The sequence below is a fragment of the Podarcis erhardii genome (assembly GCF_964252035.2).
Source record: "Podarcis erhardii genome assembly, chromosome: 2".
In the NCBI taxonomy this organism is placed as follows: domain Eukaryota; kingdom Metazoa; phylum Chordata; class Lepidosauria; order Squamata; family Lacertidae; genus Podarcis; species Podarcis erhardii.
In genome coordinates, this window is record NC_138498.1 from 16979003 (window position 1) to 16994379 (window position 15377).

The 15377-nt window shown below is 42.6% G+C and overlaps 1 protein-coding gene across 4 annotated transcripts in view; it reads left to right on the top strand.

Moving 5' to 3' along the window:
• Window positions 1-15377, top strand: part of DIP2B (disco interacting protein 2 homolog B) — a 176580-nt gene that overhangs the window by 48589 nt on the left and 112614 nt on the right. The window lies entirely within an intron of this gene.

A 15377-nucleotide genomic window follows, 5' to 3' on the forward strand; every position in this document is an offset into this window, starting at 1 on the left:
CTGAGGGTCCAGAAGATTTGCTGCCAGATGAACTGGATGGGAGCATATCTCAGATACTTTAGTAAATCCTTGCTTTATTACTTCCGCCTCTTCTTTAGATAGAGGTGAAGAAGGCAAAAGCTGAATTAGATTTTCATTCAGCTTTCTGAACATCTCTGGAATATATGAAAGGATTGGTGCATCTTCAAGCTTTTTAGTAGCCTCTGAAATTGGTAGTAGCAAATTGTATGCATCTTGAACTTTAACCCAAAACACGTCATCGAGAATCTGCTTACGAATGTTCTGAGGAATAATCTGGGATACCGTTTCTTCTGTTGAAGCGTGCTGCAAACAGTTCATTGTATGCAGTAGGCTCTCTAAACACTTGGTAGCTGAGCTCCATCTAGTTTCTGATGGCAATAAAAGGGCATTTTCCTCCCCCTGCTTCTCTTTCTGTAATTTCTTCAGTGCCTGATTAGCTATTGGGTGATTGTTGAATACCTTCACAATTGCTTTGCCATTTGCCAATATTGCTTTCATCGTACTGGCACTTAAGATATCTTTTGCCAGAAGGTTCAACCCGTGAGCAGAACAGACAAATACTATTAAGTGTGGGTACGTTGACTTTAATATTTCCCCTGCGCCTCTCATGCTACTCGTATTGTCGGTTACAAGGGCTTGTACCCTGGGTGGACCTGCACTCTCAATCTCTTCACCCAGTATGTTGGCTATGTATTCACCAGTATGATGAGAAGGTTTGGTAGCAATTGCTTTGAGGAATATTGCTTCAGGTGTTGCAAACATAATGCTGAGAAGAGAATTTCCTTGTGTATTAGTCCACCTCTTTGGCATGAGTGTCAGCGATTCTGCTCGGCTGATCCTTTGAGCTACCATTGTTTGAACTCTGTTGTACTCTCTGTCTAAAAGAGGATGTGCTAAGCGATAATGGGATGGCAATTTATATGATGGGCGAATCAGCTTGTAAAGATCCTTCCAGTATTGATTTTCAACTATTGAAAGAGACGTACTACTTGCAAATATAGCTCGAGCTAACATCTCATCTGCTCTTTCTTGATCTTCCTTTGACATTTTGTCCACAAAGTTTGCTAAAAAATCTGATTGTCTTGAGTGGCTACCTACAGATGGCATATCTTGTGTCACTGACCTTGAAAAAGATGGTCCTGCTGCTTCTCCCTTCCCCAGAGCTGGCAGCTCAACACTTTCAGTTTTCATGTTTGGCAAATTCGCTGTTTCACTTGAGTTACCCAGTTCCTGGAACAAAGGGGAGGGGAGGGGAGAGAAGGATTTTTTTTTTAGCCTACTCTAAATCTGGAGCTCTCTTGTCAACCTTACCTTAAAGCACTTTCTGGTTTTAAGAAATAATTTGCTACAGATACAAGTCTGTATTGCTGTTAAGTATATTAGTTGGTTTACTTACAATTAATTCCTGAAGTAGACTTTTCCCAGATGTTGTCCCAGCACTTAACTGCAGTAGCTTCTTGTATGAGGATTGTATTCTTTCCGGACAATTCTTGCATATTGTCAGATGCCTCTTCATCCTTGTTGCATTATTCGCGTATGTCTGGCCACAGTATTTACACTGACCAACTCTCTTTCTTCCTTCAATGATTTCTATATAGTGGTGCCACACACCAGTTTTTTTCTGGTTAGGCATGATGATTAATTCAGAATACAGTCCAAAAGCACACAGTATCCTCTCAAAAACTGAACAGATTTCGATACAAAAGGCTTCCAGTCTCTCTCTAGCTCCTAATGAGAAATGAGACACTGCTCTGTGTGTTTAGCAGTGATGTGGAGCGGAAAATTTTCTGTAATGGAAAATTTTCGTAGCTGTTCTCTTTTTTTTCCCTCTCCTCTGAAAATTTTCCATTCCCATACCTCGGTGAAAGCTAAACTCTGGAGTGGATTAGTGAACAGTGCTATGTCATGTAGCTCTCTTGGCTAAGATTAGCATATTAATAGTTTCCAGCGCTTTTCTTTAAATGTAAACAATGTAAGGGAAGTGGCATGCTTCTGATCTTCATATTTTAAGACATTACAAGTTGTTTAATGACAATGACCAAGTAAAGCTTTGGTTTGTTTTTGTTTTTATACAACTCATTTACAGTGATTCTGTTTGCCCCAGCTTCATGTAAGTAAATTTTTCAGTTCAATACTTTAGGCTCCTGAGGGAAAAATTGAACTATTTCCACAGCATATAAAACATGCTAATTAATATCTTGAACAATTTAGGGCATCAGGAACAGTTCAGGTTTTTTGGGGGGGGGGTTGCACAAGAAAACACCTCTGATTTATTCTTGCACCTGTTTGCCTGTTTGTATTCATTTTCAGTACTTTCAGTATCATCAGCCATTTACAAAACTTAATAAATGGATTTTTTACTACCTTTAAATTAATGAGTGCAGATGGCAATTGTAATCCAGTGCTGGTTCTGCTGCATTCTGTTTCTTCAACACTTAATTCCAAATTTGGGTCCATGAGAACTCAGGGTCCAGAGGTTACCTGGCCCCCTTACCTTTTCTTGTGGCCCCTTAGCTAGTATGTCTAAATCCCTACAGAACAGCAAAGAATTAATTAAAACTTAGGGGAATCAGGGTACTACTTGTGAATTTCATCTACTGGTTTCCTACCTAATTTTTTCACTTGGACTGCAACTGCTGCTGGGGGGGGGGGAATAGACGACTGTTGCAAGTCAGGGTAAAGCCATCTTCCACAGCTTTCCAAATATGTTAATAGAGTTTAATGAGTGGTTGATCCTAATCTTTATCAGTTGGAGCTCAATACAGTTCTGTTTTGACATGGGCATGTGGTAGATACTTATCAACATATCTGAATAGCTTGTTGCAGATGATACAGCCTGTTATAAAGTCCCTGGCTAGGTTTCGTAACCAAATTGAATATCCTTTATACAGACACTCTTGCAATAACCTTTCATGCGCTCATTTTTCATGGAACCGTTAGATCACAATACTTGACACCCCTTGATTTATTTCATTTACTGAAAATGGGTATGGAACTCGGAACGGGGATTCAAACTTGAAATAGAGAATTGTGTCCCAAGCAGCACACCAAATGCCATTCTGGTTCTTCAGCCAGAGATGTAGTGTTACAATATTTTTGTTGCGTTAAAAACAGGCGAGAGTTGGGCTGTTATCTCAACTTGAAAGATAGAATTGTGTCCTGAATATATGTATCAAATTTCAGCCTGATATGAATGTGAAACAGGCAAGCTAAATCAAAGGCTTCACTTGGCTTAGCCAATAATTGGGTTGTAAAGAATCAGGAAATCTTCAAGCCTGGTTCTCTGTTGCTAAGGAAAATGATCTACCTGCCAGCCTGCCTACCTATTTTCACCAGTTGTGGAAATAAAATGGGATAGTTCTTCTTCATGCTGCCTTTAGGTATTTTCAAGGAAAACTAGAATGAAAACCTTGCGCTGATGTCTCATATGGTGTGGCTTTCCAACAAGTGAGGATCCTTTGGCTTTCAAGATGTTGCTGGACTGCTTATCCCATAATCCCTGACCACTGACCATGCTTGCTGAGACTGATGGAAGATATAGTCCAACCAGTGGCGTAGCGTGGGGGGTGCAGGGGGGGCCGGCCGCACCGGGCGCAACATCTGGGGGTTAGGGTTAGGGGGCGCAAACCCACGGGTTAGGGGGCTCAAATCCACGGGTTAGGGGGCACAAATTACTTGCCTTGCCCCGGGTTCTGACAACTCACGCTACGCCACTGAGTCCAACAACATTTGAAGTCACAGGTTTCTCATACCTGCGCGATAGGATCCTGGGTAGTGGCAGTGGGCTGTTGTTGAAAGAGAGGTTGAAAATCCCAGACATGCACATTTGAAGCACCTCGGGTGGTTTAAATTCGTGCTGTGATAAATGATGCTTATTTTTCAAGCTGGTCTGTCATCTAAACAAAAAGAGCCAGTCCTTAGATTTTGAGTTTCTCAGAATATTCTACTATACTATACATCTTAGAAATTTTATCCATCAATTTTCTGTGCTTTCAGGGATGTCCTGCATATCTAGACTCCAGAACTCAGTCTGTTGGTTCCCCCCCCCTTATGTTACCTGTGTATCACAAATTTCCTTTTAGGGGCTCTTGCTACAGATGTGAGGTTCTCTCATTTTAACTTCCCAATAACTCTGGGTTTAAATGTCACTTTTTAAAAATACCCAATCCTAAACTTTAGCCAGTGGACCATACTGGTGCAGTCCTGATCATACCATGTATAGTATGTTTTTGTTGTGTACGCAGTGTTACAAAACAACATGAGTGTGTCAAACACAGTGGTGTATATTAGGAGCAGCTCAAGGTGTGCTTTAAGGAAAAATGAATGGCTAGGCTTTCCTGTATTCTTTGTGCAAGAGCTTGATCCATCAAGACTTCTTGCAGAACTTGTTTGTCATAAAAGGAACTTACTCTAACTTCCATGACCCTTTTCCTGATGATATAGTTGAGGACCCAGCCTGCTGTTCTTTTTCCTGTGCCCCCATGTCCATAGGACTACATCAGTGGTGTCCAATTTTTTTTCAAAGAGGGCCAGATTTGATGCCGTGAGGGCCAACCAAAGTTGTTAACTTTTTGGGGGATTAAAGTTGTTGAACTGCCACCGGAGCCAGATTAAACTGACTGGTGGGCCAGATTAGGCCCCTGAAACGGACTTTGGACATGCCTGGACTACATGCTTAGAGGGATTACTTGTAATTGTTTCTCCCTGATGTCTCACTGAATTGAAACTAGGCATCTTTCAGGGTTGTATCCCAGGCTTGGCTTATGCCCTGGAGTCTCTTCTGTTGGTCTACCACAGTGAAGTTGATACTCTGGTTTCCATATAGTTCTGTTGGGAAATAATTACTTGAGCCTTGAGGGAAGGAACAGTGACCAAGAGGCCAAAGCAGTCCAAGCTTCTGCCAAAAGGCCAGAATATCCACACCTGAGGCTTGCCTCGCCCAGTTGAACCACCACAATATTTACCACACTGTGTCTCAAACAGAGCCCAGGAGTTAATAAGGTACATGTGCCTAGAAGTATGAAAAACAGCATCTGAACTAGAAGGCGAAGGACTTTGTAGCACAGAGCATCTGAAAATGTCATTTGCATATACTTATGATTTCTGGGTTGTATTCAAGAGGCAGTGCATTTGTGCAGTGGACTTCCACTTGTGCAGTTGGACTTGGCTTTTCTCTTCTCCCTTCTCTAAGCCCTTCTCTGGATTCTCAAAATCTTCTCTGGAGTAGATTTTGGAGGCACAATGGAAGCTGCTGGGGGAAAAGAGGAAGGTGAAGTCTGGTTGCATAAGCAAACTTCGCTTGAGCAGTGTTGGATTATGCCCTAAGAAATTGCCTTTATATATTTCTGAGAAATAACTGCAATGCAAAGGGGAAGTTGGAAGTGTATACTTTCTGTCCCTTCTGACTCTTAGAGGGAAGCTCTGAATAAAGATTTATAAGAAAACTCTTGTTCCATAACTGCCTTGGGTCTCCTAGAGATGTGAATTTGCATAAGACATAACTTTGAGACTAAAATGTGCCTATTTATCTTTGGTTCTATACATTTTAGTACTTTGCTAAAGAAATAAAGCATGCTTGGGGGCATTGTATAATTGAGCTGAATGTTGCGTTTATTGGGATTGTTAAAACCAGCCCAGATCCAGATTCTGTTAGTTTAGACAGTGGGTTAAGAGGAAGATAAATTAACATATCACTGAAAGCCAGTGATAAGAGGTTCATCTGAGCAGTTCCAGTAAAGCAGTTTGCAATGCTAAGTCTTAAAAGTTGCAGTTCCAGATCTCGTCCTTTGGTTGATTTTGCAGGGAATGCTAAAACCTCTCATTGTTTTCAGTTCTGCATTTGCTCTGATGCTTGCGTCATTGTGTCTTGTAATGCTGGGTGGGGTGTTATTTGCTTGCCACAATTCAAGGTGGAATCAAAGAAGTGCAGTAATTTATACTGAATAGTAATGCTGCTTTGTGTATTGTTTTAGTTCAGTAGCTGTGCCAGGTTTGCCTGATGAAATCAAGGGGTTAGAAAAGGAAGAGCCCACAAACATATGTCTTTTGGGGGCTCACAATATCTCCCTTGAGGGTGTGTGGGGGGGTTGTGTCTGTTTTCACTTTGGAACCCACAACACCACCAAATTGCCTTACTGAATGTCTATTCAATTTTTTTTATTTATACTATTCCTGGGACCCATAAGAATAGATCTTCAACTTTCCTATTCCCTGCTTTCCTCTTCACCAAAAGAACTGGTGAGACAAAGGTATATTCCTAAATGTTCCACAATACGGGGGTGGGGGTGGAAAGTACAGTACAGTTCAGGGCTTGGTGGCTGCATAGCAAAGATGTCTTCTATTGCTGTTCACAGCTTTTTGATAATGTGAATGTGTTAATGAGAGCGAATGAAAATAAATCCTCAGATGCACTGTTTCTAGAGATACAGTGGGGCAGGGGACAGCTGTTGCGATGAAGAATACTGCCACATTCAGCATACAGCTTGAAGTGAAACCAGATGGCCCTCTCTTTGGCATATTAAAAGGGCATGCTGATTTTGTTTGTGAAGCTGCAATTTATTTAGAGTATTCTGTTAAAGTCTCCTTCAAGCAGCAGTTAAAACTTGTCTCTGCAGCAGATCCAAGATACTAATGCCTTGCCTTGCAGCATGGTGGGCAATTTGTTCTCTGCCAATGGGCATATTGGAAGTAGATCCCAAATTGGATAGCTAGGGTTGCCTTGATTTTAGTTGCTTCCAAGTGGCATAATTTTGCATAATGTTTTAATGAACTGGCACATGCAGAATGACTATTATCTGGTATCAAACAGTACTTTTTTGGGCAAGATCTGTGAACATGTGGTGGTGGCACAACTCCAGGGATTCTGGGATGAAATTGACTATCCTAGATTCCTTTTAGCCTGGCTTTCAGCCTAGTTTCAAGACTGAAACTGCCCTGGTTGGCTTAGGGGATGGCTTTCAGCGTAAAATGGTTGGGGGAGTACAACCCCAATGGTTCTCCTGGTCTGCTCAGCAGCATTTGATACCATTGAACATTGTATCAGTCTGGGCTGCCATGCGGAGCTGACCGTTAAGGTTGTGATATTGAACTACCTCTGGTCAGTTTTGCAAGATATAACCTAGAAGGTGGTACTGGGGACTTCTCGTCTTTCGCAGTGGGAAACCCCATGACCTATGGGGTTTCACAAGTTTTCATCTGGTCCTCTATGTTGTTCAGCATCTTTTTGAAACCACTAGAAGAAGTGATCTGGAAATTTGACCCACAGTATTATCAATATGTTTGTACTTTGCATCTCTATCTCTCTTATATGACTGATCCTAGGAAGACAGTGGAAGTATTGGACCCTTGATTATCTGCTTTGAAGGATTGGATTGGGCTATTAGCTGAAACTTGATCTAGACAAGATGGATGTAATACTGATGGTTGATAGACCATCTGATTAGGGTTTAGGGTTACAGCCTGTCTTGGATACAGTTGCACTCTCCATAAAAGATCAGGTTTGTAGTTTTTTGGTGCTCCATGACCTATTGTCGCTCCTGTTGAATATGCAGGAGGTGTTGGTGGCGAGGAGTGCCCTTTCCAAGCTCTGGCTAGTATGCCAGCCGTGACCATACCTGATTCAAAAGGACTATCTTAATTATAAGGGTAGGCCTCTTGCGCCAGACACTGATTCGGGTTTTGGTAAAAACGAAGTAGATGCTACAGCTTATGCTGTAAGCTGCCCAGAGTCTCTGGAAAAACCCAACCAGATGGGCAGGGCATAAATAACAAAAAATATTATTATTATTATTATTATCCTGAAATCTGCCCCCACTGACGTAAACTGCATCCCTTTACATTTTGTTATGGCTATAGTGCAGCATGGTAGAGGACAGTCTGCCTAGAACCAAGTATACAGTACAGTCTCCTCCAAGTAGTATTTCTTAACATTTCACCTGATTGATGGTAGAGTTCACTGGGTATAAGCTGCGTTTCATATCACTTTTCATACAGAGCGCATACTGAAATGATCGAATTTGACCATTCTCTTACTGGAGTGCACACACTGGCTCAATACCTCCCACCCATTATCTTGATGTTAGCTGCTGTTTTAAAAGTCTTTCAAGAAACATAAAACCTGCCACATCCTGACATGTACCATTTAAACAGAATGCTTCTGAAACTTGGAGAAGCTGGTTTTGAAAAAAGGAAAGCGAAAAAAAAAGGGAAAGCCCTTCCTGCCATGATCTTTTCTGTAATGAACATTATAGTTGACACAATAATGGCTCTGGCATATTAGCCATCTTGGTTACGTGCCAGTATGGTTTCCTTAGCAATGAAATACCTCAAGCAGTGGTTGCTGATTTAAACATAACTGAAAGCTTAGTGTTGTGTGCCCTGCATACAGGCTGAGAGTCATCGTCCCCCCTCCACTTTTAAAAGTGTGCTTTGTGTTTGTGGTTTTCATTTCAAGGCAGGTTAGAACAGGTTCCTGCTTTTTTCCCTTTCTTGTGGGGCAAAGGGACAGGCCAGAACCATTTTTATCACTGGGAGATTTACTTGTTAATTTGTGTGGTGTGGGACTGTATTCCACATTTTGCCTCCCCATCTACAGGTTGTTGTCACAAGAGTGTGCTGGCCGAGTTGCATGTGAATAGTATGCCTACTTTATTTGCCCTGGGAAATCTGAGAAACTAACCTTTTAACCCTCAGATCTTTTAGTTTAGAATGGGTTTGTATTTGGCAAGTATTTGACATTTTCTCCACCTCCCGACTTCATACTCAACAAGTGATAATTTAATTTGGGAGTGATTCTGACTTCTGCATCAGAGAAGGATTTGGAATCTGGAAATTTTGGGCAGAAATTAATCTCTGCAGGGGAGAATGTTGGCAGCGTCAAAACTACCCCAAAACTGGAAGGACAGGCTTTGGAAAGTTGTTGCAAGTACAGTGGTGCCCCGCAAGACGAATGCCTCGCAAGATGGAAAACCCGCTAGACGAAAGGGTTTTCCGTTTTGGGGGCGCTTCGCAAAACGAATTTCCCTATGGTCTTGCTTCGCAAGACGAAATGTCTTGCGAGTTTTTCCGACTTTTTCCCCTTCCCCCCCTTTTTCTAAGCCGCTTATCTGCTTATCCGCTAAGCTGATAAGCCGCTAAAAGCCACTAAGCCGCTAATAGCGCTAATCCGCTAAGCCATCAATGGGCTTGCTTCGCAAGATGAAAAAACCGCTAGACGAAGAGAATCGCGGAACGGATTCTTTTCGTCTTGCGAGGCACCACTGTAATTTATCTAGCAAAGAATGCCTGGCATATTGCACCCAAAGGGGCACTAAAACAAATGACACCTATTTGAAAAAAGAATACCGAAATGAACAAACAGTTCTAAAGCAAATAATTATAGAAAATTGAATGATATGATTCTAGGGGTAGCCAATATGGTGCCCTCCAGATATTCTTGGACTGTAGCTCCCATTATCCCTGACTATTGGCCATGCTGGCTGGAGATGATGGGATTGTAATTCTGCAACATCTGCAGGGCACCATGTTTATTACCCCTGAATGCGTAAACAGCTCATAATATTTACTGATCACCATTCGTACATTGTTGTATAAATGATAGCATCTATGTTTTAGAACTCTGGAGGAATGAAAAATGATACACATTTTGAACAAATGATAAGCAATTTGAACAAACTATAAGCAACTTGAACAAATGATAAGCAATTTGAACAAAGTGTGTGTCATCTCATTGTATCAATGTCAACTACAGTGGTACCTCGGGTTACATATGCTTCAGGTTGCATACGTTTCAGGTTACACACGCTTCAGGTTACTGACTCCGCTAACCCAGAGATAGTACCTCGGGTTAAGAACTTTGCTTCAGGATGAGAACAGAAATCATGTGGCCGCAGCAGCAGGAGGCCCCATTAGCTAAAGTGGTGCTTCAGGTTAAGAACAGTTTCAGGTTAAGAACGGATCTCCGGAATGAATTAAGTACGTAACCAGAGGTACCACTGTAATTGTAACTTTAACAGAGATAGTGGGTATAAAAACCTTTAAAACATCAGTAGTTTTAAAAGCTAATATAGCTAGAGTAAAACACTCAGATCAGGTCTCAAAGGAACAAGCCAAAATATTAATAAGACAGGTGACAAAGCCCTCATCATAGGCATAAGGAATTCAGATAAACATTTAAAATTATGTGTTTAGTCATAACAATAATCATAACTGGAAAAAATATGTAAGTGAAGTGGGAATAGTAAGGAGAAAAGAAGACTCAGCTAACTACCAATCATTGAGCTTGACATCAATACCAGGAAAGATCCTAGAATAGATAATTACAGTCAGTCTCTGAGCACTTAGAAAAAGTTGCTGTGATTACTAAGACCCAGTATGGGTTTCTAAAAACAGGTGATGCCAGAGGAATCTCATTTTTCTTTCTTTCTCTTTTTTGATAGAGTTACAAGCTTGATGGATCAGGAGAATGTTGTGGACGTAGTGAATCTTTATTTCAATAAGGCTTTTGACAACCCCCTCCCCCATGATATTCTTGCGGGGAAGCTAGTATAATATGGGCTGGACCAAGTTACTGTTGCGGGGATTTGTAGCTGGTTGGCTGACCAAACCTAAACAGTGCTCACCAATGGTTCCTCATCATCTTGGGAAAAAGTGACAAGTGGGGTGCCTCAGGGTTCTGTCCTAGGCCTGTTTTTGTTCAGTGTCAAAAGACACTGGAGGGGATGCTCATCAAATTTGCATATGACATGCCCCAGAGATTCAAGATGACAAGGAAAACCGGGCCAAAACTAACAAAATGATTTCAGTAGGGATGAATGTAAAGTTCTATACTTAGACAGGAAGAACCAGCTGCACCAGTATAAGATGGGGGACTCATGGTTTGCCAGTAGTCCATGTGATACAGGGGTCTTAGTAGTCCGCAAACTTAACATGAGCCAACAGTGTGATGTAGCAAGCAGGTTTTCAGAGGAGTGTCCTGCACTGCAACATTGGACACCCCTAGCCTAACACCTCTGGCCAAGGTGCAGCCTCTTGACACCTCCATCTGCCAGCAAGCATCCATCTCCTCCTGGGGAAGTTGCTAAGAGCTGAGGTAGCTTTGGCTCCATTTCCACGGAGACACCAGTGCAAACAAACTTCACAGAGCCAACCCACACCTCAAATATACAACTAGTAGCCAGAAATAGCCAGATTTTTGCAAACAGTTCATGCACTCTGAGGAAATCATATTGTCCGTACTATGCATCTTTACATCCTTAATACTTTTATGATTAATCTGCAAATACTTGCATTAATTCAAATTATGCCTGTCCTTAGTGTAATTTAATTCATAAATAAATAATTATGAGTGTGTCCTAGCTCAAAATGCATTGAGGCTTGGTACCTTATGCTGACTCCTGCCAACCTAGCACTTCAAAAGCACGTCAAAATGCAAGTAGATAAATAAGTACCACTCCACCGGGAAGGTAAACGGCGTTTCCGTGAGCTGCTCTGGTTTGCCAGAAGCGGCTTAGTCATGCTGGCCACATGACCCGGAAGCTGTACACCGGCTCCCTCGGCCAATAAAGCAAGATGAGCGCCGCAACCCCAGAGTCAGCCACGATTGGACCTAATGATCAGGGGTCCCTTTACCTTTATGCTGATGCTTTTGAATTATGGTGCTGGAGGAGACTCTTGAGAGTCCCATGGACTGCAAGAAGATCACACCTATCCATTCTTAAGGAAATCAGCCCTGAGTGCTCACTGGAAGGGCAGATCCTGAAGCTGAGACTCCCAATACTCTGGCCACCTGATGAGAAGAGAAGACTCCCTGGAAAAGACCCTGATGTTGGGAAAGATGGAGGGCACAAGGAGAAGGGGATGACAGAGGAGAAGATGGTTGGATAGTGTTCTGGAAGCTACCAGCATGAGTTTGACCAAAGTGCGGGAGGCAGTGAAAGACAGGAGTGCCTGGCGTGCTCTGGTCCATGGGGTCACGAAGAGTCGGACACGACTAAACGACTGAACAACAACATGCTGAAGAATTAAATTGTCCACTTACTGAACTTTTGTTAACTGTGAAGAAGTAGCAATTACTGGTCAACTGCATGGTAAAAGCTAGACGGTTCTACTGACTGCAAATTACTTCATCAAAATTTCCTCACCCCCGTCATCCTTGCAACTTTATTAACTTATCCCATTTGCTGTTTATTAGTTAAAGGAAGCCAGTGCGTCAAGACTCCACAGAGGTAATAATCAGGTTCACGGTTTGTTTCTGGGCTGTTCTGTTTTGCCTCGAATGACGGCAGTTGCCCTGCAAAAACGATGCATTGGCACAGTGGTGTTTCCTACCATGGCTTTTTAAGTAGTATCTGTCTCATACTTCCAAGCACATCAATGCCACTTTAAAGTGCAGTATTGCTGTAGCTCAGTGCAAAGCACATCTTGGAAAGCATTGTGTTTAACATGCTCTCATTATTGCATTTAATAGGCATTGCCAATAGTTAACAACAGTGGATGGGGAATTCTTGAATTTAAAAAGAGGAGAATGGAACGTTGCCCTGCCCTGCCAAGAGTCAAGGTTTTGGGGCTTCCTAGTTTTTTTTCTGCATGATTTGTATGCCCTTTCCCACGTGAATTATTTGTAGTCTCAGTGATCAGTTGTACTTGCGCTTTTGGCAGCTCTACGAAATGCTGGCAATCTTTGCTGCTTCCCTTCCTCCCCAATTTTGGGATGTTTGGGATGTCACTGGCTGTTCCATTATTGTTAGGGCTTGATCTCACCATTTGGCACAATTTGAATAGTATTTTACTTCAGAAGGCCATTGTTGAAACTCAGTAATTCTTTGTCCCCAGTTGAAAGGTAAAGGGCAATAATTTCTCTAATTAAATGGACAAAAATAATTGCACACTCGGACTCTGAAACAACAATTTTTGTATTTTCTCCCTAAACTTCGTTTTTTCTTACATTCATGGAATGTGTGTGTGCTTTTGGAAGTCAGTCCTTCTGTCAATTCCTATAGCCTTTCTTTTTGCCACCCACTGAACAGTCAACCTCAAAGGCATAGTGCCTCCTGCCAAGCTGCTCTGCACCCTAATGGGATGTGAAATCTTCTGGAAGTCGTGTATGCCTCTGATGAAAAGTCCTATATATATTTCTGCCCACTGTCATGGACAACTGACTTACAACATGTTATGCTACCTTTCACGTATTAACCACTGTGTGTGTGTGTGTGTGTGTGTGTGTGTGTGTGTGTGTTTGTTTCAGGTTCATTTTTTGGTTGTATAGTTTTGGTAGACTTCCAGGTGTATGTTATCAACTGGTAATCTTCAGTGTTTTACACAATATTTATATATCTGACCTGACATAGAAATTGTGTGTTATTGAAGGATCCTGAGAAGTTCAGCTTTTCATTTAAAAAGTGAAATCTTTAAATCTGTAAGCCACCCTGAGAAAAAGGTGGGATATAATTATAATAATGTCTGCGCAGAGATGTTAGAAAGCATGTAACCCGGATTCTGAAAAATACTCCAGTATTCAGAGCACGTGTCATGAACCACCCTCATACTGTATATCCCCAAATACTTTTCTTTCCTTCTGTCACCCTTTTGTTTTTCTATATACTGATCCTTCAAAAGTTTTGTGGCGCAGTGTTTTCTTCAATACCATGATTTTCATGTTCTCTCAATGTTGCCAGTTTTTAGAGAAACCTTACATTTCAGGAAAAACAACAATATCATTTAGTAGAAAATCTGTGTGTTTTGCAGATACATTTTTGTTCTTATATGGGGTTTCAACAAATTCATGGGAGGATAAGGCTATTAATGGGAACTAGTTGTGCTGGCTATATGCTGCTTTCAAGGTCAGGCATTATACCTCGGAATACCAGCCCACTGGGACAGGGGGAAAGGGCTGTTGCACACGTGTCCTACTTCTGCTTTCCATAGGCATCAAGCTAAAATCTACGAAAAACAGGATGTTGACGTAGACAGGCCTTTGGTGTGATTTTGCAGGGCTGCTCCTATGTCCTGAGTATAAGGTGTGTACAATGCACCCCCTCTGGAGTTTATTGTTATTACAGTGGTACCTCGGGTTACAGATGCTTCAGGTTACAGACGCTTCAGGTTACAGACTCCGCTAACCCAGAAATAGTACCTCGGGTTAAGAACTTTGCTTCAGGATGAGAACACAAATCGCACGGCGGTGGCATCGCGGTGGCAGCGGGAGGCCCCATTAGCTAAAGTGGTACCTCATGTTAAGAAGAGTTTCAGATTAAGAACGGACCTCCAGAACGAATTAAGTTCTTAACCCGAGGTACCACTGTATTATCATCATCATCATCATTATTATTATTATTAATTGCATGTAAGTTGTCCTAAAGTCAGTGATGTGGGTTTTCCAGAAAATCTTGCATTGGGGGGAAAAATCATGTGCAAATTATGGTAATTTGCATTGGGTAGTTTGCATCAGAAAAAAATCTGTTTGCATTGGAAATGTTTTGATGTCCTGGAGCAAGCCAACTTTGCATGTTTATTTTAGTTGTATTTAGTAAACAAAGCTAAATACTTTGTTACTAATAACCTTACAAAACGGAAAAATTTCCACAGAAGAATATAGCCCTGGCGGAGAAAACCCACTCCCTCATCACTGCCTAAAGTACATGCCCTTCCCCCCAAAATGAATTGCAGCCTGTCTCATAAAATTCACAGTAGTAGGGTAACCTCACAGTGTTTATATAGCTCCACCTCTTTTTCTGCATATCCTCATCCTGTTTTTTATTTGTTGGTGTCATCTTCACTCTCACATGCACAAGCCCAGTTGGAACATACGGCAGATACATTTAAACCACATAGCATGGTATGTACCGTATTTTTCGCCCCATAGGACGCACTTTTCCCCCTCCAAAAATGAAGGGGAAATGTGTGTGCGTCCTATGGGGCGAATGCAGGCTTTCGCTGAAGCCTGGAGAGCGAGAGGCATCGGTGCGCACCGACCCCTCTCGCTCTCCAGGCTTCAGGAAGCTATCCGCAAGCCTTGCAAGCCCGGCGGGAGTTCCCGCGGGCTCACAAGGCTTGCTGGCAGCAGCCTGCAGCCCCGGCGAGTGTCCGCAAGCCTTGCGCGCCCGGCAGGAGCTCCCGCCGAGCGCGCAAGGCTTGGGGCGTCAGCCTGTTGCCCGAAGCACAGGGAGCCCTCCGGAGGGCTCCCCGTGCTTCAGGCGAGTGTCTGCAAGCCTTGCGCGCCCGGCGGGAGGTCCCGCCGGGCGTGCGAGGCTTGGGGCGGCAGCCTGTTGCCGGAAGCACAGGGAGCCCTCCGGAGGGTGCCCCGTGCTTCGGGCAGGCGTGTGCAAGGCTTGGGGCGGCAGCCGCAGCTGGGGGGGGGA